Raw genomic sequence first — 24,575 nt, 5'->3', positions numbered from 1 at the left:
ATGGGGAGAAAATGTGAAATTCAAACTTTTGTGGAAGTGAATGTTTAAAACTGAAAATAAGTAATAAACAAATAAAAAGGAAATGACAAATCATTCTTTGCCAAGAAAACCACAAATGGGAGCATGAAGAGTCAGACATGACTGAATAACTGAATGATTGGTTAAATCATGTAGTTAAATTATGTATTGCTAATTGAAAGAAATTAAGGGAAGTCTTGCTGCCTCTAGGTAGAAAAATGAAAAGTGTATACTGCTTGATTGGTAATTTGGTAATTTTTGGTAATCTGTTATCTCTTATTCTTTTATATTTTACCTTTCTCTAAATACTTTGGAGGAATGTGTTAAATCTTAGTGCTCTGCCTTTGAATGTATCTATTAATTTTGTGAATAGCTATATTGACTAAATAACTTCCCGTACGCTTCTCCATGTTTTATACCTCCCATTGTTTGCTTCCATTTTCCCAAAATTAAAAAAAAAGAATTTTAGTTGGTTTTTTTTTTTCCCTCTATGAAGAGATTCCATTTATTCAGGTCAGACTTAGAGCCTGTAGTGAGGCTCATTTATGTGATCACATCTTAATCAATAAAGGAAATATGTGCCTTGGCTATGGAGTATCAAAATACTATTGATTATGTCTTTACACAGATTGAATTTACTTTTTTAAAATCTGTTTTTGTATTTCTTTTTACCTGTACATGTTTAACAACCCTCTCCCCCCCACACCCCACATTGAACATAAACTCTTCAAAGACAGTGATTGCTTTAATTTTATCTTGGAAGCCTGACACATTGGAAGTACTTAACAAATTTTGATTTTTGTTGACTTTTTTCTTATTGTTTGTTTGATTGATTGATTTTCTTCAGTAGAACTTAAGCTTTTGCTTTTGTCATTTGTTGATTGATTGATTGATAGATTCACCACATCCAACCTAAACTCCTTGGAGAGTAGGGACTGTTTTCAAGGTAGTGAAAAAAACAGAAATAAAAAAAGTTCTGTAAGAAACAAGACAATTAGAGATGGATTGTTAAGAAAAATTAAACAGTTAATATTGAAGTACAAAGAAGGCATAAACTGGACATTGTGGTAAACTCTTTACTATGTTCATGTAAGCATACTCACTTCATTCATTATGCTTATTTGGGGTACTGATTAATCTCATATTTTTCCTTAACTTAAAATGTAGAGTTGTTCAGGAATCCAGTTATTTCTTGATAATGGTATAAGCAAGGATACCTTTTGCCTGGGTTTTGGGGCAGTTGGTGGCACAGTGACTAGAGAGATGAACCTAGAGCAGAGACACGAGTTCAAATATGGTCTCGAGCACTTACTAGCTATGTGATGCTGACAAATCATTTAAGCCCTGTTTGCCTCAGTTTCCTCAGTAATAAAATGGGTATAATAACAGCATCTATCTTGCAAGGCTGTTGTAAAAGCCAAATGAGATAATCTTTGTTAAAAAAAGCATACCTGGCACATAGTAGGTGCCATGTAAATGTTTATTGACTTCCCACTCTTCTTTATACATGAAAAAGGAAGGGAAAAAAGTCTTTATTTCCTGATGTACTCCTCAATATTTGTTTCAATAATAAATAGCTAATATTTATATAGTCTTTTAAAATTTGCAAAGTTGTTCCCTTACATTATATCAATTGATCCCCAGGATAATCCAGTGACTTAGGTACTGTTGTTACCTCCAGTTTACAGATGAGATTGAGAAATATGAGACACAGCTAATCCAACTCAGAACTTTCTGCCTCGAAATCCAGCAATCAAACCACTACATCATACCTAGCTGCCTTTAGTTCATATGCCTTTTGTATGGTTCCTAAAATGTAGGGGAAGGAGGATATTATGATTTAGGCACAGAAATATATTGTTTTGTTTTTTTGGAATATATGTGGTTTTATTTTTTTAATAATATATGCAATATAAATTTGAATCCTGGACTCCTCAGCTAGCATTCAGAATAGATTTTCCTCCTTTGGTTGGAGCTTCCAGAGAGCTCACGCGCGCACACACACACACACACACACACACTCTCAAAACACAACACGTACAGAGGTTTTCAAATATACTGCTGCTAACTGTTAAGCTATTCATCCAAATTATTTAATGAGTGATCATAGTTCATTTTAGTATACCCTGGCAAATAACCATTCAGTTACTTTACTCTCTTGGATTAAATCTGTTTAGGGATGACAAGGTAATCTCCTGAGGTCCAATCCAGTCTTCTTTTTAGTTAAGCTGAATCATTCCCACCAGAATCTGCCTTTATATTTATGTGTAGATAGCATTCTATGTAAGATCTGTATTTATACTTATGTATGAGTAATATTCCTGTCCTGATTCCTTTTCTGGGATATTTCCGCATTTCAACCCCAGGTTAATAAGTGACAAGAGGGTAAATTATGGGGATGGTAGGGGAATAAAGCATGTGCACTTTTTTTGAGTTTTGGTTATTTCCATGCCTAAAGTTTGTCCTGTTTTTGGCTGGTGAAGCTGATCTTTGTCGGATCCTGTGATTGACAATCAACTTAATGCATAGGAACAACGCTGCTCCTTTCTGAACCTGACCATTAAACAAGATTAGGTTATCATTTCAGTCTTGCACCTTCCTTTCAATGTGATTTTATACAAGTTCTCTAACTTTGATTTTACATTTGTCAGATGAAATTGGTTACCTTCCCCAAATGGCATAAAGTCATATTAGTGAAAGTCAAATGTCTGTTAGTGACTGTCTTGTGCAATTCATTATTTTAATCTTCATCATAATAATTTAATAATAACAGCAGCAACAGAAAGAACGTAAAGGAACTGAGACCCAGACAGGCATGTCCCTTTAAAAGCCAAGCACAAGATTTTATATTTGAACTTGGAGGTGAAACGGAGATACTGGAATTTATTGAGAAAGGGAAGGAAGTGATACTGTCAGGCTGATATTCTGTTATAGTGGCTGTGGGAACTGAGCGATTGCTAATAAATTGTATAATTGGATGGTGTTTCTGGGGTTTAGTGAGTATGGGAAGGGAGTGATATGATCAGACCTGTGTTTTAGGAAGATCACTTTGATAGTTGAGATAAGGATGGATGTAGAGTGGGGACAGATTTGTGGCAGAGAGACCCATCAGCAGTCTATTTCAAGAGTCCAGCTATGAGGTGATGAGGACTTGCACCAGGAGAGTTGTAGTGTCAGAGAGGAGAAAGAGGTATATAAAAGAGATGTTAAGAAATTAAAATAAACAGTCTTTTGCAACAAATTGGATTTGGAAGGTAAGAGTGAGGAGTTGAGGATGGCACCTAGGTTGCGAGCCTAGTGGACTAGAGAGGATGGAAATTTACCATAGGTAGTTCTCTATCTCTGCCAAAAAAAAAGATGGAGGTAGATTTTCTTATTTCTTCTCCAAGGCCAAGCTTGTTCTTCATAATTATATGAAGGTTTGATTCAGTTTTTGTTCTTTCTATTTACTTTACTGTTTTCATTGTATCGTTTTCTTACTTCTGCTACATTTTACACCCCAACATGTATTCTTCAATCCAGTGACACTGGTCTCTGCTGTTCATTTTTTGACTGTAGGTATTCTCTCTGGCTGTTTCCCATGCCTGGAATGTTTTCCTTCTGCTACTATGATTACTGACCTCCCTGACTCCTTTAAGTTCTGATTAAAATTCCACCTTGTACAGAAAAACTTCCCCAACCCCTCTTAATTCTCATGCCTTCATTCTGTTATTTTCTATTTCAGCTATCTATAACTTGCTTTGTGTATATTTGTTTGCATGTTATCTCCTCTGTTAGACCATAAGCTGCTTGAAGGAAATGACCATCTTTGCCTCTTTTTGTATCTCTAGCACTTAGCACAGTGCCTGACATGTAATAGGTTCTTAAATAAAAGTTTATTGATTCCTTCCTTACTTATGGCTGCATCAGTTCGTAAAAGTCATCCCATGCTTCTCTGAATTACTTTTAGTTATCAGTTGTTACAGAGTAGTAATATGCAATTTCATTCATGTACTACAACTCATTTAAACATTCATGGCATCTACTTTTTTTTCAGTTTTTTGCTACCACAAAAAGTATTATTATGAATATTTTCAAACTCCCTCATTTTTCAGAGAATTAAATTGAAACACAGAGTGGGGGAGCGACTTATTATCTACATACTCAAAACGTATGGTAGAGTGACATACCACCTACATACTCAAAAGTAGAAGTGCTGGAATGTGAACCTAAGTTCTCTGACTCTAAATAGAGTGTTCTCATTTCATAAATTATTTGTCCTTTGTATTCTGTTTTATCCAAGTCACTGGTCAGAAGAGCAATCAGTTGCTCTATTTTAAGCCACAAGTCCTGTTGGACACCTGCCCTACCACTTTCTAGGAGGGTTTTTAAAGGCTTGCCATTTAGAGTGCATTTATATATAAATCCAGGGCTTTGGCATTTTTAAGAAAGTTGACTACGTTGCACCTGCTACTGGGGCTCAGTTTACTCCAAAGGGGTGGGGAAAGAAAACTATGGCAATTGTTAAAGTCATTAAAAAAATACCTTGAGGAATAGTTGAGACCTCATAGAGAACTCTGAAACCTGTTGTCTTTTGGAGCAATCCCAAGTTTACCTCTAAATTTCCTTTATTTTTCTTTCTCTTATTCTTGGAAGATGATTTCCATGAAAATGAGATCTTTATTTCTTGAGAGTTCATCTGCTCCTGCTGTTCAGAGAAAAGAAGTGCTTAAAATTTAAGTTCTACAAATGGAATTAGAATGTTTCTCAGTACTTCCCACAAGGCACAAGTAACTCGTGCAAATCTACAAGGGATTCAAGCACTGCTGCTTACCAGCTGCTGTTGGGACAAGATTTTGGTGTTATTTTTTTCTTCTGGACCTGTCATAGAAAGAACAGTGATAACAGCTTACATAGTAGCTGACTTTGGGATGATGGCAGAGGTAACACAAGTCTTCTTCCTCTCTTCTTTCTGTCCCTAAATTTGCATCTGGTTTTACTTTTGTCTACTTTTTAAAAATCATATTTCATTTTGATGTACTAGCATTTATTACTAACTGCAATTTTCAGGGGATGCTAATATACCTTTTTATCAGCGTATGTGAAATGAGGGCATGGGAGTGAATGATCTTTAATGTGCCATCAACTCTAATTTCTACGAACCCCTGAACTAAATTGTACTGATAACTTACTGACTTAAGTTCTTCAGAGGACTTTATGTAGTTAGCTCATTTCATCTTCATGACGATCTTGAAATGTAAGTATTACAATTATTATGATCATTCCCATATTATAGATGAAGCAATCAAGTCAGTTTAAATGCCTTACTCTGGGTCACTCAGCTAATAAGTTTGTGAGGTGGGATTTCAAAACCAGTTCTTCCTGATTCCGGATCTAGAGTTCTAGCCACTTACAATGCCACTATACTACTCAATTAGGATTATCCCTCTTTTATGTCACATTCTTTTATTTTACGTCTTTCCCCTTCTTTTAGGTAAGGAATGGTACACGTTAAGTTGGCAAAATATTTGCAGTTAAACATGAATCTTTGCATGTGGGTCAGGTTTGTCCTCATTTCATAGATCCATTGGTTGAGTGTCATATGAACCTTCTTAGGGACTGAGCTAGACAGGTTCTTTCTAAGTAAGTTATTCAGTGAGAATATGTTTGGCATTTAGGTCATGGGTTAGATCAGAGAATGTTAGAGTCAATGGAGATCTTAAAGATCACCTAGTCTAATCCCCTCATTTTAGTGGTGGGTAATATGTATTACAGAGAGATGATGCTATTTACCAAAGGCCACATAACCAGTGCATCCTAAGTCAAAAGCATTTAGGATGCCATGTGGCAGTTTATGTATTGGATGACGCAGCATGAATTACATCTAGTCTAACTAAGAAAATATAGTGAGAGGCATGATTGAATACTTAGAGACTCCCTCTAGATATGGATACAAGCATAGTAGTGAAGGTTATCAAAAAGGGAAAACATTTTTATTTTGGGGAGATGGGTCTATGATTTCAGTGGTATAGGCAATTTCGATATAGATTGGTGGTTTTCCACAAACTTTTTAAAATTAACTTGTTTTTAATTTAAAAAATGAGAAAAACCCAAACCCTCACAACAAATATTCATAATCAAACAAAAATATCCATACTGGTCATTAAAAAAAATGTCTTATTTTACCTTGAGTTTACCAGCTGTCTGTCAGAAGTTGGGTGACATTCTGCATCATAAGTTCTCTACAATTGAAATTGGTCATTTATATAAAAACTGAAGTCTTTCAAAATTGTTTTTATCTGCAATGTTTTTATTACATAATTAGCCTTCATGATTATGTTCATTTCACACTGTATTAGTGCATATGTCTTCTCAGATTTCTCTGAAACCATCCTCTTTATTATATTTTTATGACATAATGGCATTCAGTTGCATTTACATGACATTTATTTCTATACCATTTCTATACCATAATACCATATCCCTCAATTTCCACATTTTCTTCCACTACAAAAAAGAATTGCTATAAATATTTTTGTATCCATTCATCCATTTTCTCTTTCATTAATTTGTTTGAGGGTATAGACTAGTGAGAGAGTAAGGACAGTTTAGTGATTTTAGTGAGGGTACAGTTTCAGCTTTCCAAAATTATTATACCAACTCACAGTTCCATCACTAAGGCATTAATGTACCTGTTTTCACAGTCCCTCAATATTTGTCATTTTTTCTTCAACTTTGCTATCTTGATGAATGTGAGGTGGAATGTTAAAGTTGTCTTCATTTGTATTTCTCTAATTGAGTCAGCATAAATGTACTAAGTGCATACTATGTGCCAGGCACTATGCTAAGCACTGGGAAAGGCAGAAAAAGAGTCTTTTCCCTCCTTCTAATGAGGGAAATAACATGTAAATAAGTGTATACATATACAACTTAAAAAAAAACACATCAAATTGGTATTAATATCAGAAAGGAAGTACTAGAATCACTGAGTTTGGGATGAGGATGAAAAGCTTCTTAAATAATGTAGGATTTTAGTTGATCTTGAAGGAAGGTGGGGAACAGCAAGAGGCATTGATTAGGAGGGAGAGAAATTCAGGCACAGTAGAAAGACAATGGAAAGGAATGGAGTGGGGAATTAGAGTTTGATGTATGAGGAACATTGAAGCCAGTGTCATTGGATCATGGAGTACATGCAACACTGGAAATGTAGAAAGAGACCAGGTTAGGAAGGACTTTTAAAACCTAATATAAGATTTTATATTTTATCTTTGAAATAATGGGGACCTACCAGAGTTACTTTAGTATGCAAGTGACATGATTTTATGGTTATTTTTTCCCCTTTTTGGAATTATGGTTTCTTTGTTTTCTTTGATTTCTTTTTCTGAAATTGGTTTCTTAAAATTGTCTTATTTCTTGGTTTATTAATCTGAATATTTTCTATTTTTGTAAGTATTTATCCATTTTACCTAAGTGTCATTTTATTGGCAGATAGGTGGGCAAAGATTTTCTAATAGTTGCTTATATTTCTTTTTAATTTGATAACAATTTTCTTTTTTTTCTTTACTACTAGTAATTTGTTTTTCTTTTCTTTTAAAAAATAAAATTAATTAATGGCTTATATACTTTGAATAGCTCCTGCCCCTGAAAAAGCCAATATGGTGGAGGAAAGACAAGGACTTGCCTGAGCTCTCCCAAATCCCCTCCCCCAAATAACTTTAAAGAACAACACCTCAAATTAAATTCTACAGTAATGAAATCAACAAAGAGTTGGGGTACAACAATTTTTCCAGTCATAGACAACTTGGGAGGTCATCAGAAAAGGTCTATCTCATCGGAGTGGTTTTCAGGGTATGCTGCAGAATAGGCCATGCCCAGCAAACCAGCAGCAGGCCTTGGGGGTAGTTACATGAGTAAGGCCAGCAGCTTCTGGAGCTCTCAGTCCTCAGACAGTAAGGGGATCAGACAACTATTTAGAGACTACAGGAGACCCATTCCTGGCACTGGGTGAAGGACCCCATTGCATTGGCCATATAGAGTTCTGGGTCATAGAACCAGAATGAGCACTAGCACACTAGAACATACTGCCACAGGGGAACAGAGACCATAGGTTACAATTCCAGGGTGGAAGAGAGTGCTCACTCACAGATCAGAGTACAGGTCATGAGAACCCTGACCCCACCTCTACACCTCTCCTTAGATCACATCACCTTAGAAGAACTGAAAACTTATAGGTTTCTAGAATAAACTCTGGAAAAGGCAGCAAGAATAAAGGGGCAGTGTTCTTTCCACTCTAGGAGTAAAGCCTAACTTTAACATAAATTTGAAAGTCAAGATGAGAAAATGATTAAACCACGACAAAGAACCTGACCCAAGAAAGTTACTGTGGTTATAGGGAAGATCAAGACACACATTCAGAAGAAAATAGTGAAGTCAAAATAGCTAAAGCAAAGATTCAAAGAAAAATATGAATTGATCACAGGTCCAAAAAGAGTTCTTGGAAAAGCTCAAAATGGATTTTTAAAATGAAGTAAAAAAGGTAGAGAAAATTGGGAAAACATGAGAGTGATGTGAGAAAATCATGAAAAGAGAGTCAACAACTTGAAAAAGGAGGCACAAAAATACTAAAAAAAATGACATCTTAAAATTCCTCAAATCATAAAAGGGGCACAAAAATCCACTGAAGTGAAGAACTTCTTAAAAAAGAATTGGCCAAATGGAAAAGGAGGTACAAAAGCTCACAGAAGAAAATAATTTCTTGGTGGGGATGGGGCCTCTCTGGGTCCAAGCCATTGGGATCTACTCACCCCCACTATGCCCCACCTCAGGACCTCACAAAGCCATGGGAATCATGGGAAGGACCTCCCTTCCCCTGTTGTCCTTGGGTCTCAGAGTATGGGCCCACCAAACAGTAGGGAAATCAGTTACTCTGCCCCTTAGAAATACTGGGTTGGAAGTGAGAGAAGTGAGGTTTGGGCTGAGGGTATGCTGAACAGGGGAGTCTGGGTTCAGTTTTACCTTTAAAAAAATGAAAAGAATTCCTTAAAACTTAGAATTGATGAGTAGAAGCTAATGATAATGCAAAACATTAAAAAAAAATCTAAAAATATTAATAATAAGAAAATCTGAAATATCACATTGGAAAAACAATTGACTTAGAAGATAAAGAGATGATTTAATAATTCTTGAACTATCTGAAAGCCATGATAAAAATGAAAAAAAAAGCTAGATATCATCTTTTAAGAAATGATCAAGGAAAACTGCCCTAATAGTCCAGAATCAGAGGGTAAAATACAAATGGAAATAATTCACCAATTGCCTCCTGAAAGTGATCCCAAAGTGAAAACTCTCAAGAATATTATAGCAAAGTTCCAGAACTCCTAGGTCATGGAAAAAAATATTGCAAGCAGACAGAAAGAATTCACTTGAATATCATGGAGCCAAATATCACAGGATACTGTATATCCATCTCATACTCTGCTGTATCCTTCTTCTTTTGTCTTTAGTCTCTCCCAAATCCAGTTCTTTTCCAATGAGTCACATCTTTTTATTATATGACCAAAGCATTTAAACTTTAGTTTCATTATTTGACCTTCCAGTGAATAGCCTAAATTCATTTCTTTTAAGTATTGATTTTTTTGATATCCTTGTGTCCAAGATACTCTCAAAAATCTCCAGCCCCACAATTCAAAAACATTGATTCTGTGGCACTCAGTTTTCCTTATAGTCCAACTTTCACAGCTGTATATTGCTCTGGGAAAAATAATAGTCTTGACTATATGGACCTTTGTCAGCAAGGTGATATCTCTGCTTTTTGGTGTGCTGTCCAGATTTAACACAGCTTGTGTTCTAAGGAGCAAGCACCTTTTAATATCACGGCTGCAGTCACTGTCTGTAGTGATATTTGAGACCAAGAATATAAAATCTGACACTGTTTCTATTTTCCATTCTCTCTATTTGTCAGAAAGTGATGGCACAAGATGCCAAGGTATAAACTTTCAAATCCTTAAAGGAAAAAAGTAAATAAATTACAGGAAGAAATAAAGAGTAAAAATAAACTAGTAGATAATATTTTCCCCTCTCAGAACTAGGTAAATCTAATAGCAACAACAACAAAAACAGAAGAAATTAAGAAGATAAATAAAATTTTAGAAAAGTTAAATATGATATAAATCTGGAGAAAACTGAAGGAGAATAGAAAGGAATATACCTTTTTTCCCCCAGCTGTAAATGGCACCTACAAAAAACTTGACTATGTATGAGAGCAAAAAAACTCACAACCTAATGCAGAAAAGAAAAAAAAATAAATGTATCCCTTTCAGGTAATAACACAACAAAATCATATTCAATAAAGGGCCATGAAAATATAGATTAAAAAATAATTGTCAACTAAGTAATCTAATCCTAAAGAATAAGTGGACCAAATTAAAAATCATAGGAAAAAATATTGCATTAAAGAGAATGACAACAATGACAAAATATACTAAAATTTATAGGATGCTGCCAAAGCAGTACTTAGGCAAAATTTGTATCTTTTGCTTATTTGTATTTATTATTCATGTCTATTGCTTACATCAATAAAAGCAATAAATTGGAACAAAACTAAAAAATAAAGCTAGTTAAAAACAAATTTAAAATCCCCAATTGAACACTAAGTTGCCAATCCTAAAGATTAAAAGAGAAATTAATAACTAAAAGTAAGAAACCATTGAACTAATAAAATAAAGAGTTGGTTTCAGGAAAAAAGTAGAAAAAAAGTTAATTTGATTAAGAAGAAAGAAGGAAATCAAATTACCAGTATCCAAAATGGAAAAAAAAAAGGTGAATTCATCATCAATGAAAAGGAAACTAGAACAATAATTAGGAGTAATTTTGCCTAATTATATGCCAATAAATCTAAAAATCTAAGAAAAGTGGGTGAATGTTTACAAAAATATAATCTGCCTAGATTAGCAAAAGAGGAAATGTTGTCATATAGTTGTTTTTGATTCTTCATGCTCCCATTTTTGGTTTTCTTAACAGGGGTACTGTAATAGTTTGCCATTTCCCTTTCCAGCTCATCTTACAGATGAGGAAAATGAGGCAAACAGGGCTAAATGACTTGTCCAAGGTCACACAGGTAGTATATGTTTGAGGTTGGATTTGAACTCGTCTTCCTGATTTCAGGTCTGATAGTCTATCCATTCTATCATAGAAAAAGAAATTTAATAAGCCTTGAATCAGCTCACTATGACAGTATCCCCAGGATCCAATGGATTCACAAGTTAATTCTACCAAACATTTATATAGTAATGAATTCCAATACTATATTAACTATTTGGAAAAAAAAATAGGTGAACTAGTTCTATCAAAGTCCTCTTATGACATAAATATGGTGCTAACACCTGAACCAGACAGGACAAAAACAGAAGGAAAAACAAAACAAAACTGTGCACCAATTTCCATGTTGAATATTGATACAAATATTTTAAGTAAAATAATGGCAAGCAGATTGCAGTAATATGTCCTATAGCTCATACACTATGAACAGGTGGGATTTATACCAGAAATGCTGGACTGATTCAGTGTTAGAAAAATCATCAGCATAATTGACCATGTAAATAACAAAACAATAAATATATGATTATCTCAAAAGAAACAAAAAAGCTTTTGACAAAATACAACAAATAATAGAAAGCATAGGAATAAATGGAGCTTTCCTCAAAATGATAAGTAGTGTCTATCTAAAATCACCACCAAACATTATGTGTGATGGGGATAAACTAGAACCCTTCCCAGTAAGATCAAGGGTGAAGCAAGGATGTCCATTATCATTCAATACTGTACTAGAAATGCTAATTGTAACAAAGAGAAGAAAAAAAAGAAATAGAAAGAATTAGAATAGGCAATGAGGAAACAAAGACTATCATCACTTTTTGCAGATAATATGGTGGTGTACTTAGAGAATCAACTAGAAAAAAATAGCTGAAATAATTATCCTTCGACAAAGTAGCAGGATATAAATCCACACAAATCTCCAGAATTTCTACATATTACCAACAATCCAATAAAAAGAGATAGATATAGAAGTACCATTTAAAATAACTGCACACAATATGAAATACTTGGTAGTCTACCCACCAAGAAAAACCCAGGAACTATACAAACATAATTACAAAACATTTTTCACACAAATCTAAACAACTGGAAAAATATTAATTCCTCGTGGGCAGGCGAAGCCAAACTTAATAAGGAAAATTCTACCTAAAGTAGTTACTTAATTCAGTGGCATATCAATCAAACTACCAAAATTATTTTATAGAGCTAGAAAGTAGTAATACAACAAATCCCACTGTTAGTATCCTCAAAGTAATTATTTGTTCTGTCATGTGAATATATTTCATAAAATAATGCTCTAATAATTGAAATAAATGAAAAGTATTCTCAGTGTACCTTATGATTCTTTATTAAGTAATAAGAATGAAACTCCAACTCAAATTTCATGCTTTCCTTTTAATATCTTCAATCCTTCTCCCTTTTTCTTATACCCAAGCAGCCAGCATTGTCCTAAAGAAGCTATCTTCCCATTCCCTCTAATGCTTTCCACATTTATCCACTGCTATCCATTTTCATCAGGTCCTCATAACCTGGATTACTTCAGGGTCCTTCTAATTTGTTTTTATATTTTTAATTTCTCTTACCTCAAACTGCTCTGAACTATCACTGCAAGGTTAATATCTCCCTAAAACAATATTTCTGAACATATAGGTCCTTTCCCTATTTTTTATTGCTTAGAGATACTGATGTGATACGATATTGTTGGATCAAAGAATATACACAATTTTATTACTCTTTGGGTGTAATTCCTCATTGCTTCTCAGAATGGCTGGATCAGTTTATATCACTACTATAGTTTTTCTACATACCTTCCAACATCTGTCATTTTTGTTTATTGTCATTTTATCCAATATGGTAAATGAATTGTTGTATCTCAGAGTTGTTCTAATTTGCATTTCTCTAATCCTTAGTGATTTAGAGCATTTTTATACCAATAATTTTGAATTTTTCATTTGAGAACTATCTGTTTAACCTTCAACTATTTATCAATTCAAGAATGACTTACATTCTTTTAAATTGGACTAGTTGTCTATATATTTGAGAAATGAAACCTTCAGCAGAGAAACTCACTGTAAGATCTCCCCCTTTATTCTGTTTTTCTTGTAATCTTAGATACACTGATTCTGTTTGTGCAAGACCTTTTTAATTTAATGTAATCAAAATTATTTTTACATTTCATAATGCTGTCTATCTCTTGTTTGGTTCCAAATATATACTTCTCTAATTTGCATATGGTATAATTTTTTATATCTAACCTACATACTCATTTTGTTCTTATATTACTATTTGGTGCAATATATTGGTCTAAACCTAGTTTTTGCCAAACTACTTTCCAGTTTTCCTGGTAGTTTATGTGAAATAGTGAATTCTTTTTCCCAAAGCTTGGATATTTGAATTTATCAGATACTAGATTACTGTAGACAGTTTTGCTTGTCTTGACAGGTAGACTCCCAAGTGTTTTATACTCTGTGCAGTTGTTTTAAATCGATTACTCTTTTTGTCTCTTGATGTTGAAGTTTCTTGGTAATATATGGAAATGCTAATGATATGTGTTGGCTTATTTTATGTCCTGCTACTTTGCTAAAGATGTTAATTATTTCAGCTAGTTTTTTTTAGTTCCTTTTTTAGGATTCCCTAATTATACCATCATATCATCTGCAAAGAATGATAGTTTTGTTTCCTCATTGCCTATTGTAATTACTTCAACTTATTTTTTTTTGGCTTAATTCTCTATATAGCATTTTAGTGCAATATTAAATAATAGTAATAATAATCAGCATTCTTGCTTCACCTCTAATCTTATTGGGAAAGCTTCTTGTTTATCCCCATTACTGATAGTGGTTGCTGATGGTTTTAGGTAAACTACTTATTGTTGGGATTGGAAGCTCAAATCCGTGTGGATGGTCTCGGGCGGGTAAAAGTGGGACTTCTAAATCTTAGAGTCTTACGAGGCCCTCCATGAACAGCGGGGGTTCGAGAAGGTCAGACTGAGTTAGCTCGGCTAGCTCGGGTATTTCCGCCTCTCCCCGGGAGATACGTGATGGGTGGAGTCTCCCTGCCCTCGAGATTGTCCCGGATTGGAGCACACCTAGTTACCTAACAGCACAGTATTTAGATGCAAACTATGCTGCTGAAGGTTAAGTAGGATTGAGGAAGCCTGAAAGCTCTCTTAGCATGTGTGGAGCCAAGAGGACAGTAGGCTCCGCTCCTTTTCTTTCCTCTCTCCCTTCCCCCTCTCTCTCCGCTTGTACTTCTATTTCCAAGCCCTTAAGATCCTAGCCTCCTTAGGAAATCTCCCCCTCTTCCTCCTAAGGAAGATCCCCCTGCACTTGTAACCTAGACCCTGAAATAAAGCTCAACCCTTGTTCGACTCTGGAACGTCCTTTCTCTCATATGAGCATCCGATTTTGGCCAACCAAAGACCTCGGAGGTGAGGTAAGAAAGACTCGGGTAGCCCAATACAGGCCTCTAGGCCTGGCAACTTATTGTTATAAGAAAAATTCCATTTATTCCTGTGCTTTCTAGTTCATGGGTATTGCATTTTGATCAAAGCTTTTTCTGCATCTATTGAGGTAATCATATGATTTTTATTGCTTTTGCTATTGTCAGTTATGCTGACATTTTTCATAATATTGAACCAGATCTGCATTCCTGGTATAAATCCTAATTGGTCATAATATTTTATATTTGTGATACATTGTTATAATCTCCTTGCTAGTATTTTACATAACGTTTTTTGAGTTATATTCATTAGAGAACTTGGTCTACACTTTTATTCTTCTGTTTTTGCTCTTCCTGATTTAGGTATCAGCACCATATTTGTTTCATAAAAGGAATTTCTTAGGACTGCTTGGCTTATTTTTCCAAATAGTTTATATGGCATTGTATTAAATCTTTCTTTAAGTATTTGGTAGAATTTATTTGTGAATATATTAGTCTCTGGGATGATGGGAGGCAAATCATAGTTTTAATTTCTTTCTCTAAGATGGGGTTGTTTATATATTTCATTCCTTTTGTTTATGTGGGCAGTTTTATTTTTGTAAATATTCATAATTTTCACTTATATTGTCAGATGTGTTAGCACACGATTGGGCAAAATGTCACTTACTTATTGCTTTGATCTCTTCTTTATTGGTGGTAAATTCACTTTCTTTTCATTTTTGTTACTGGTAATTTCATTTTCTTTCTTTTTTTAAAGTCAAATTAACCAGTGATTTTATCTATTTTATAAGCTGTTTAGTAAAATCAGCCCATAGTTTTATTTATTAGTTAAATTGTTTTCTTACTTTCAATTTGGTTACTCTCTCCTTTGTTATTCAGGAGTTATAATTTCGTATGTTATCTGGGATTTTTTATTTGGTCTTGTAAAAAATATATTCACATGTCTAATTTATAGATCTGCTATTTCTTTCTCTCTTTTTTTGGATGTAAGCCTTTAGAGATATAATTTTATTTAAATACTACTTTGGCTGTATCCTATAAGTTTTGTTATGTTGTATCATTGTTGTCATTCTGTTCAATGAAATTATTGATTGTTTCTATGATTTGCTCTTTGACACACTAATTCTTTAACATTAGATTTTTTATTTCCAATTAATTTTAACCTATGCTTCCATGGCCCTTCATTGAATGCAATTTTTATTACATTATGATCTTAAAAAAACATTCATTTAATATTTCTATTTTATTTCATTTGGTTGTGAGGCTTATATGCCCTAAAACATGGTCAGTATTTTTTGTGGGTGACATGTACTGCTGAGAAAAAGATATATTCTCTTCTATTGCCATCCTATTTTCCTCAGAGGTGTATTATATTTAACTTTTCTAAAACTCTATTAGCATCTTTACTTTCTTCCTTATTAATCTTTTAGTTGGATTTATTTAGTTCTGAGAGGGTAAAGTTGAGGTTCTCCCATGATTACAGTTTTACTGTCTATTTCTTCCTGCAACGCTTTTAACTTTTCCTTTAAGAAATTGGATGCTATACCATTTGTTACATTGATATCACTTCATAGTCTATGGTCCTTTTTTTTTTTTCTCTTCTTTTGAGCAATATGTAATTTCCCTGCTTATCTCTTTTAATTAGATCCACTTTTCCCTTTGCTTTATCTGATGTTATGATTGCTACTCCTGCTTCCTTTTTGTTTTTCAGCTGAAGTATAATACATTCTGCTCCAGACTCTTACTTTTACTCTGTGTGTATCCCTCTGTTTAACAGTGTTTCTCATAAACAATATATTGTAGGATTCTGGTTTTGAATTCACTCTGCTATTCACTTCCCTCCTACTTCCCTACAGCATAAAATAGACTCTTTGCACAATTGAATGTCTATGTTATTCCCTATTTCGGTCAATTCCAATGAGAGTAAGTTTCAAGCATTGCCCAGTCACCTCCTAACTTCCCTCACTGTAAAAGCTCTTTTGTACCTCTTTTATGTGAAATAATTATCCTGCTCTATCTATCTCTCTTCCCCCTTTTCCCAATTCATTCCTCCTACTTAACCCTCATTACAGTTATTTTTGGATATCATCTCATCACAGTCAACTCACACCTATGCTCTCTGTCTATGCTGTCCTATAAATATGACATTCTCAGGAGTTATAAGCATCACTTTCTCACGTAGGAATGAAAATAATTTGACCTTATTGAATCCCTTATGATTTCTCTTTCTTGTTTGTCTTTTGATGCTTCTCTTGAGTCTTGTATTTGAAAAATAGAATTTCTGTTCAGCTCTGATATTTTTATCAGGAATGCTTGATTGTCCTGTCTTATATTAAATTTTCATATTACACCCTGAAGGATTGTATTCACTTTCAGTGGTTTGGTGATCCTTCACTGTTATCCTTGCTCCTTTGTCTTCCTTACTATCATATTTCAAACCTTTCAATTATTTTAGTGGACAAACCACTAAATTCTGTGTTATCCTGACTGTGGTTCTACAATATTTGAATTCTTTCTTTCTGGATATTTGCAATATTTTCTTCTTGCTGGTCTGGAATTTGGCTGTAATATTCCTGGGAGTTTTTATTTTGGGATCTCATTCAATGGATTCTTTCCATTTCTATTCTACCCTCTGGGTTCTAGGATCCTAGGGCGGTTTTCATTGATAATTTTTTGAAGAGTAATGCCTAGGTTCTTTTTTTATCTTGACTTTTAGATTGTCTAATAATTCTTTAATTATCCTTTTTAATCAATTTTCCAGGCCAGTTGTTTTTCCAATGTGATGTTTCACATTTTATTCTATGTTTTTCATTGTTTAGATTTTATTTTATTGTTTCTGATGTTTCATGGTGTCATTACTTCAATTTTCCCAATTTTTAAGGAATCATTTTCTTTAATTAGTTTTTGTATCTCCTTTTCCATTTGTCCTATTCTACTTTTTAAGGAGTGGTTTTCTTCAATAATTTTTGTACATATTTTTCCATTATTGTGCTTCCTTTACCAAGCTGTTAACTCTTTTTTCATGATTCTCTTGCATTTATCTCATTTCCTTTTACTACTTTTCCTAACCTCTGTGATTTGATTTTTTAATTGAGCTCTTACATGCATTCTTTTCTTTCTTTTCTTTTCTCTTTTTTGGCAAAGGAGCTAATGCCAATTTACATTTTTCTTTGTAGCTTTACATGTAACCATTTTGACATTCTTGTCCTCTTCTGAGTTTGTGTTTTGCTTTTTGTCATCATATTAACATTCCAGGGTCAGCTTCTTTTTTGTTGTTTGCTCATTTTTTCAAGCCTGTTTTTTTTTTCCTTTCAAATATATGTTAAAGTTGAGCTCTGTTCCTGGGGTGGAGGACCTTCCTAAGCTTCAGTTCTTTTTTATGCTGCTATTTTGAAAGTTAATTCTAGAGACCTGTAAATTTATTTTTTTTAAGGTGATGTGCTTTAAAGAAAGGTGTCCTCACTGTTCTCCTGGCTTATGCTCTGATCTATGAGTAAGCACAAAACACTCTTTTACACCCTGGAATTCTTTTTTTTTTTTAATGTTGAAGTTTCATTTCACTTTTTAAGACAACAAAAAGATATTATGAATGATATGTCACTATAAAGGCCTTAATGGGTCTCTATGGATTTACTATACTTCTTTCTAAGAACTATAATGTAGCTATAGACCAAATTATAGGGAGTGTCACATATTCCTTGATAGTCTGTGTAGTCCCACATGAACAATCAAGGAAAGTTTTATTCTTGCAAATTTGTTTCTCAGGATTTATTTACACCTGTATGATAACACATCTCCCACCACAGTCTACAATGCCTTATACAATGTCACAGAAGTTGTTCTAGGTTGCTGAAAATAATTCCACCAGTCTATGACCTGATAGGTCCTCCCAAGTTGGAAAGGCTTTGCATTTAGTCACGTACATGTGTCATTCACACACTAGGTGAAGTTCAGAGAAGCTTAACTTCAAGAGGCTGGACATCCGCTGATGAATTTTTCTGTCAAAACAAAACAAAAACCCTAATACAGAATCCAAGGTAGGCAGAGTTTGCCATCTTATTTGGAAGGAGTGCTCACACTGATGATTATGGACCATCTGAAGTCTAGTATCGCACTCCATTCTACCCTAGCTGCAAAATAACTTTTTTTAAAAAAAAGGAAAGAAACCTTTCAATCAAAAAGTTTATTTATCTTTTAAAACTGTTACTCCTAATGCAACTTCCCCATATGGAAACAGTAATTTTAACATTCTAGCAGCCTGAGAGTGCATCTACTCTTCTCACCTGGGGTCAAACAGAAGATCATTATTACCATCATCATCATTATTATTATTTTACCTAGCAATTTCTGAGTTTCTATACAAGACACTGACTCCTCAATTTCAGAATCAAACTTCCATGCAAAAAAAAGGAAGAACAATGTTGAGCAACGGTCAGTTATATCTATTTATGCTGAAAACCCAAACAATTCTCAAAGATAAACAGGTATGTTAGTCAGGGTAAAGTGAAGTGGAGTTTAATATACTGAACCACACTTCAACAGAAAACTACACGGTTTTCCTGATCAAACAAGAATGTTTCCAAGTCCTCTCACAATAGTTCATGTCTTGTAGGCAAATTTTCACACACATGACTAAAGAGCACTTGGTTTCTTCTTTAATTAGATTATAAAAATTATGCTATGTTGATTCTTGAGATTTTTTAGGTCCTTCTCTTGCTAATCTATCAGCTTCTTCATTGCCTGCAAACCCTGAATGACCAGGAACATGCATCCATGTAATGTCTATGCCTTGAATAAGTGTATCAAGCTTAACAAAGTCTTCTTTGTTAATGACATCTTTTTCTGAGCTTGTTTTCCAGCCATTTTCCTTCCACTCTTTAACCCAACTTGTTATACCATTGCTAGTAAACATACTGTCTGTGTAGAGAACCAGCTTACTGATGTTCTGATTCTTGGCCTGCTCAATTGCTTTACAGGCAGCATGTATTTCTGCTCTTTGGTTCGTCTGTCTTCCAGGAAGCCTATCACCCACATTTAGGGGATGGCCTGGCTCCCAATAAACACCAATGCCTGCTGGAGCTTTCCTCCTCCCATTACTGGAGCAGCAGCCATCTGTGTACACCACAGCTGCATCTCCCACATAAGAAAATGTTTCTTTGCTAAATAAAGGTACTGTGTCTGTATGTTTTGTAAGCTTTGCACAAGGCTCTTCCTCTTCATCTGATGACTCAAAGGGTCTCTTGTTTGACTTCACTTTGGAGTCTTGTGTGACACTCTTCTTTTTCTGCCCCCTTGGATGATCAGGGCTTGCAGTATTTCGGCCAAAGGCCCAAGCCTCCTCCTCTGTAGCAAATTTCTTGAACCTGGCGGCAGGAAATCGGTTCACTTGTGCTTGACCTTCACTCCAGGTGGGGAACACGCAGGTCTTGCGGTCCCTCCTCACGGCATAGAACATGCCTGGAGCTCAGGGGGCGTGGGCTAAAGTGGCCCAAGGCACCCGCGATGACTCTGGGGACGGCGGCCCAGAGCCTCAACATGGCCCGCTGTGGGGCATAGCGCTGCCCGGGCCCAGGACAGGGGAGGACCCGGGGCAGAGCTCTGGTCCAGCTGCCGCCGTGACGTTCTCGGTGCCCTACACCCTGGAATTCTTATCAGGGTTCCCACTTTCCTGTGTGCAGAGCATGCTCTACAGTACTGTTCCTCTTCACTTTAAATGATCCCCGTGTAGACGATGCAACAGAATCCACCGTAAAGGCCAGCAAAATCTTTCCAGGAGTCTCCTTCTGATCAGTTGTCCTGCACTTCTGGGAGCTCTGGAAGTCATCATCAATGATTGTCACCCCAAGGCAGGTGCTAGCTGGATGGGGTACCACCTGGGCTGGACTGCATTCCACTCTCAGACCTTTCCTATCTACCATTTAAGTTATCTTGGACTGGATAATTGTTTCGCCTTGTCCTTTTGTTGGTTCTGATACTCCAGAATTCATTTATTTTTTATTTTTAAAATTTTTATTCATTTTGTACTTAAATACAAAAAGACAAAAAAAAAAAGGAAAATTGCTATATACATAGCACAACCTAAAAAGAAGATTCAATATAAAATGATGAATTTCCATTTCATACTGTTAAAAAAAAGAGCACTTAGTAATACCTGCTATATATTGTTTTCAAAGCTGCCCTGCTTTTTGTTCTTCCTTCTAAGTTTTCTTTTCTCTGCTGTGCCTAACAGAATTCCTTTTGAGCTGTTATTTTAAGGTTGTTTGGAAGGGAATTTAGAAGACCTTAGGAGAGTCCCTGTCTTTACTCTGCCATTCGACTCTGTCTCCACTATTATCACCACTTTAAAGGTCAGGAAATCAAGTACTTTTTATTAAGACCTAGATGTGCAAGTCACTGTGTTAAGTGCTGAAGAAATAAAGAAAGACTAAAGATTGTCCCTGCACTTAAGGAGTTCACAGTCTAATGAGGAAAACAACATGTAAACAACTTTATAAAAGCAAGCAAAGTTTAGTTAAGTTGGAAATAATCAGTACAGAGAAGGCACTAGGTTAAGTGACTATTAAAGGGTTAGAAAATAGCATAGTTGAGGTCTGAACTGTTATCTTTCATATTCCAAATTCAGTGAATTTAGAATAATAAAGAAAATTATATAAGAATAAAAATAATAGCAGTAAGGAGAAGGAAGAGGATAATAGCTAACATTCACACAGTATTTTAAGATTTGCAAAGAACTTAAATTTATTATCATTTTCCTTAAATCACTCCTAGTTGGAAACTTTCATGGTCTCTCTTCTGGACTACAGGATACAGCTCTGTCTCCTTAATTTGGTATTCAGGACCTTCTATGACTTGGCCTCAACCTACCTTGTCTTCCCCTTCCCCCACATTCATGAAGCCTATGTGCCAGCCATGCCAGAATATTAAAAAAAAATTTCTGTCTGTACATTTGCTTGCCCCATTCCTTTTACATAGAATGTCTTTCTTCCCCTTCACTTAAATCCTTCCTCGCTCCATCCTTGTCACTAATCAAAGGTCAGTTCAGAAATTATTCAGGAAAGTAGAATTTCCATGAGGACTGAAAATTTATAAGTAGAAACCAGTCAGGAGAATTCAAGTTATTACAAGGAAAGGCAAAAATTATAGTCAGCATCTTAGATGGGCAATCAGAAACTAGGAGATATATAGATGGTAAATGAACAAGGCAGACTGGGCAGGAGAATAGGTAAGAATGACTAACTTTAAAGATGAGGCTCTAAATGAATCTTACTGTCTCAACCAGGATGCTTTTTATTCATTATTTACTGGTGTAAGAACCAATCACATGCATCAGGGACTAGAGGCTGAAATAAATGAATTGATGTAAGTCATCCTGGGTAAGTCACTTAACTTTCTTTGCTTCAGTTCCTCATCTTTAAAATAAGCTGGAGAAGGAAATGGAAAACCACTTCAGATTTTTAAAATAAGTATTTTGAGCTGATTGCCAGAAAAAGTATAGAAATTCCTAAAATCGGCAGTGAGGTATGAAGAGTTGACCCAGAGCCCATCAAAATGGGTGGGTTAGAAAGTCTCTCCTCAAAAGATGCTACCTTGGATCTGTCAGCATCACCAATCTGGAATCAGCCACATCTAGAAGACAGGTAAGAATGTACAGGTTTGAAGAGAATGACAGATATTGAAAATAGCCAGAACTGTAAAATCAAATATGAATTAAACTCTAAAGATACAAATCTTGTTTATGATATTATTCTTGGGTCAACTGGCCTATGGTGCTGACTGTAGTCTCTTACAGTCACTGGTCTGATGCTTAGAAGCAGATACAAGGGATATAGACAATTAGAAGTTCTTATGGTCTAGCTAGTCAAGTAGTGGAGGGATGGAGTGCATATTTTTATTAATTTCATTCATTCTTTTTTTTTTGACTGAACCTATGATTACATTGATGCAGAAAATTCCACATATGGAAACTCCCTGTAACAATTCAGATGGCATATACTTTGCAATGTGTAGACTTTTTAGAATATATCCTAAGACACTGAAAGTTTAGATAGCTTGCCTATGGTCACACAGTCAATAAGTTTTAGATTCTAGGTTTTTGGTTAAGTCATTTGCAGAACCAAGTCAAGAAACAGAGTAAAAAGGTTCGTAATGGAAGCTTGGAAAAGTCCTTGTCACTATTCCTATATGTATTTTAACTGACTTTGGTCCTGGGGGCATCTCACACCTACCTCTTCTGTCTCACATTGTTTATTTATTTTCTGTACATGTAAAGGATTCTCGCTTGACTGGTCAGTACTGTCAGTGTCAGGTAGCAAGGTGGTAGCTTTAAGACAAAATTTATAGACTGAGGTGTCTTTGTCCATGGGAGACAGGAAAGACAAGAGATGGTATGTGCCAGGGAAATCTAGCAACCACTATCACCTTAATTATTATCTTCCTTTGGAACCTGATGGAGGGGGACCTTGAACCCGAGAATCTTAACAGCAGAATGCCCTCCATACCAAATGACCCTGCTTCCAGCCACTCTTCTGCAGCTATAATTAAAAATAGCAATCGATATAGTAAAAGAGTCCACCTTCTTCATCACTATCAATACCAACTGCTGACCAACTGCCAATGATGGGCAGATAAACCCAAAAGACCTCCTAAGGTATTGAAATCATAACTAATGAAGACCCAGATAAGATAGTTCTTGCTATCACAGTCTTATACTATCATATGGCTCAACATCAGAAATGAATATGATTTTTTTATCTGTGGGAATAACATTAAAGAAGATACATTACTATCTGCTTTACCATTGTACCCTAAAGTGCACAGAACATTTCCATTTAACTGGTAGCTGGAACCTCTGATATGTACTGTGTCCTCTTATATGTCCCATGTTAGAAGGTAAGCTTCTTGAGAACAGGAGCTATCTTACTTTTCTATTTGTATCCCTACTACTTAATACATTGCTCTACACAAAGTAAGAGTTCAATAAATACCATTTCATTTATTTATTCGATTATTTATGATATTTTCCTCCTGAAGCTGGAAAAGGGTTTTGCCTGCAGAAATAGAATAGAAATAGAAATAGACAAGATGTAGCTACTATTTAAAGGGAATTGCAAATGGCTCTGTTCCTTGTTGGGGGGGGGGCAGAGATGGGGCATAAGAAAAAGGATAGTATACATATAAACTTTCACTCTCCTGAGGTTAGTTAAATAAACATATACCTTGATCTAAATAAGATACTTTGAGATGACAATTTTAAAGATTATTTTTTCAAAGCAAAGAAAAAGAAATTGTGTGTAATGGAGATGAAGATGGTAGACACTGAAAATGATACCAAGTTCTTTTTTTTAAAATAATAAGAGAATTAAGAAGACTATTGTCACATCTGTGTTTCTAAACTATCTCAGGATTAGAAAGGTAGAATTGGATTTTATATGTTATACCTTGCTTCAACTAACCCTAATATGTAATGTGTAATTATATGTAATGTGAATGTCCAAAGTTGATTCATTGTACAAAAAGCAGTATTTATCAAAAAATTATTTACAAAAGAGTCTTTATATAATCATATCCAATAGTATTTCTTTAAATAGTAATACCTTTTTCCCCTCAGAGCTCTTAAAATATGATTCATTGTATGTTTAGGTTTTCTAGGAATTCATCTGTCTCCATATGCCCTTTAACACAATAGGTATAGGGTGTGGAGAGTTGACTAGGTCTAATGTAGAGTTTTTAACCTTTTTACTCTTTGGTACTCTGGCAAAACCTATGGGCCCCTTGTTAAAATGTTTGTAAGTATATAAAATAAAAAAAAAACATAGGGTTACAAAGAAAACTTATTGTATTGAAATAGTTATCAAAATATTAAATAACAAATGTGCATAGATCCTTGGCTAAGAACCCCTGGGTTAAAGAAGTCCACAAGCCCATTGCTTTGCTACTAGAAATTTATCTCACCTAGTGACTATAGGAAGTGCTTTCTCCCTTTTTCTCATCTTAAACAATGAACTTGGTAGTGCTTTGTGTCTCTTTTGTTTTATAGCTTGTTC

At 34.9% G+C, this 24,575-nt stretch overlaps 1 pseudogene; it reads right to left on the bottom strand.

Annotated features, from left to right (window-relative positions):
* Nucleotides 1–19,174: 19,174 nt before the first annotated feature.
* Nucleotides 19,175–20,069, bottom strand: LOC140523661 (ribonuclease H1 pseudogene; annotated as a pseudogene).
* Between the last annotated feature and the right edge of the window lie 4,506 nt (nucleotides 20,070–24,575).

Source organism: Notamacropus eugenii, chromosome 2 (genome assembly GCF_028372415.1).
Source record: "Notamacropus eugenii isolate mMacEug1 chromosome 2, mMacEug1.pri_v2, whole genome shotgun sequence".
In the NCBI taxonomy this organism is placed as follows: Eukaryota; Metazoa; Chordata; class Mammalia; order Diprotodontia; family Macropodidae; genus Notamacropus; species Notamacropus eugenii.
Note: the sequence above shows the minus strand (reverse complement) of the source record. Positions and strands in the feature narration are given on the sequence as shown.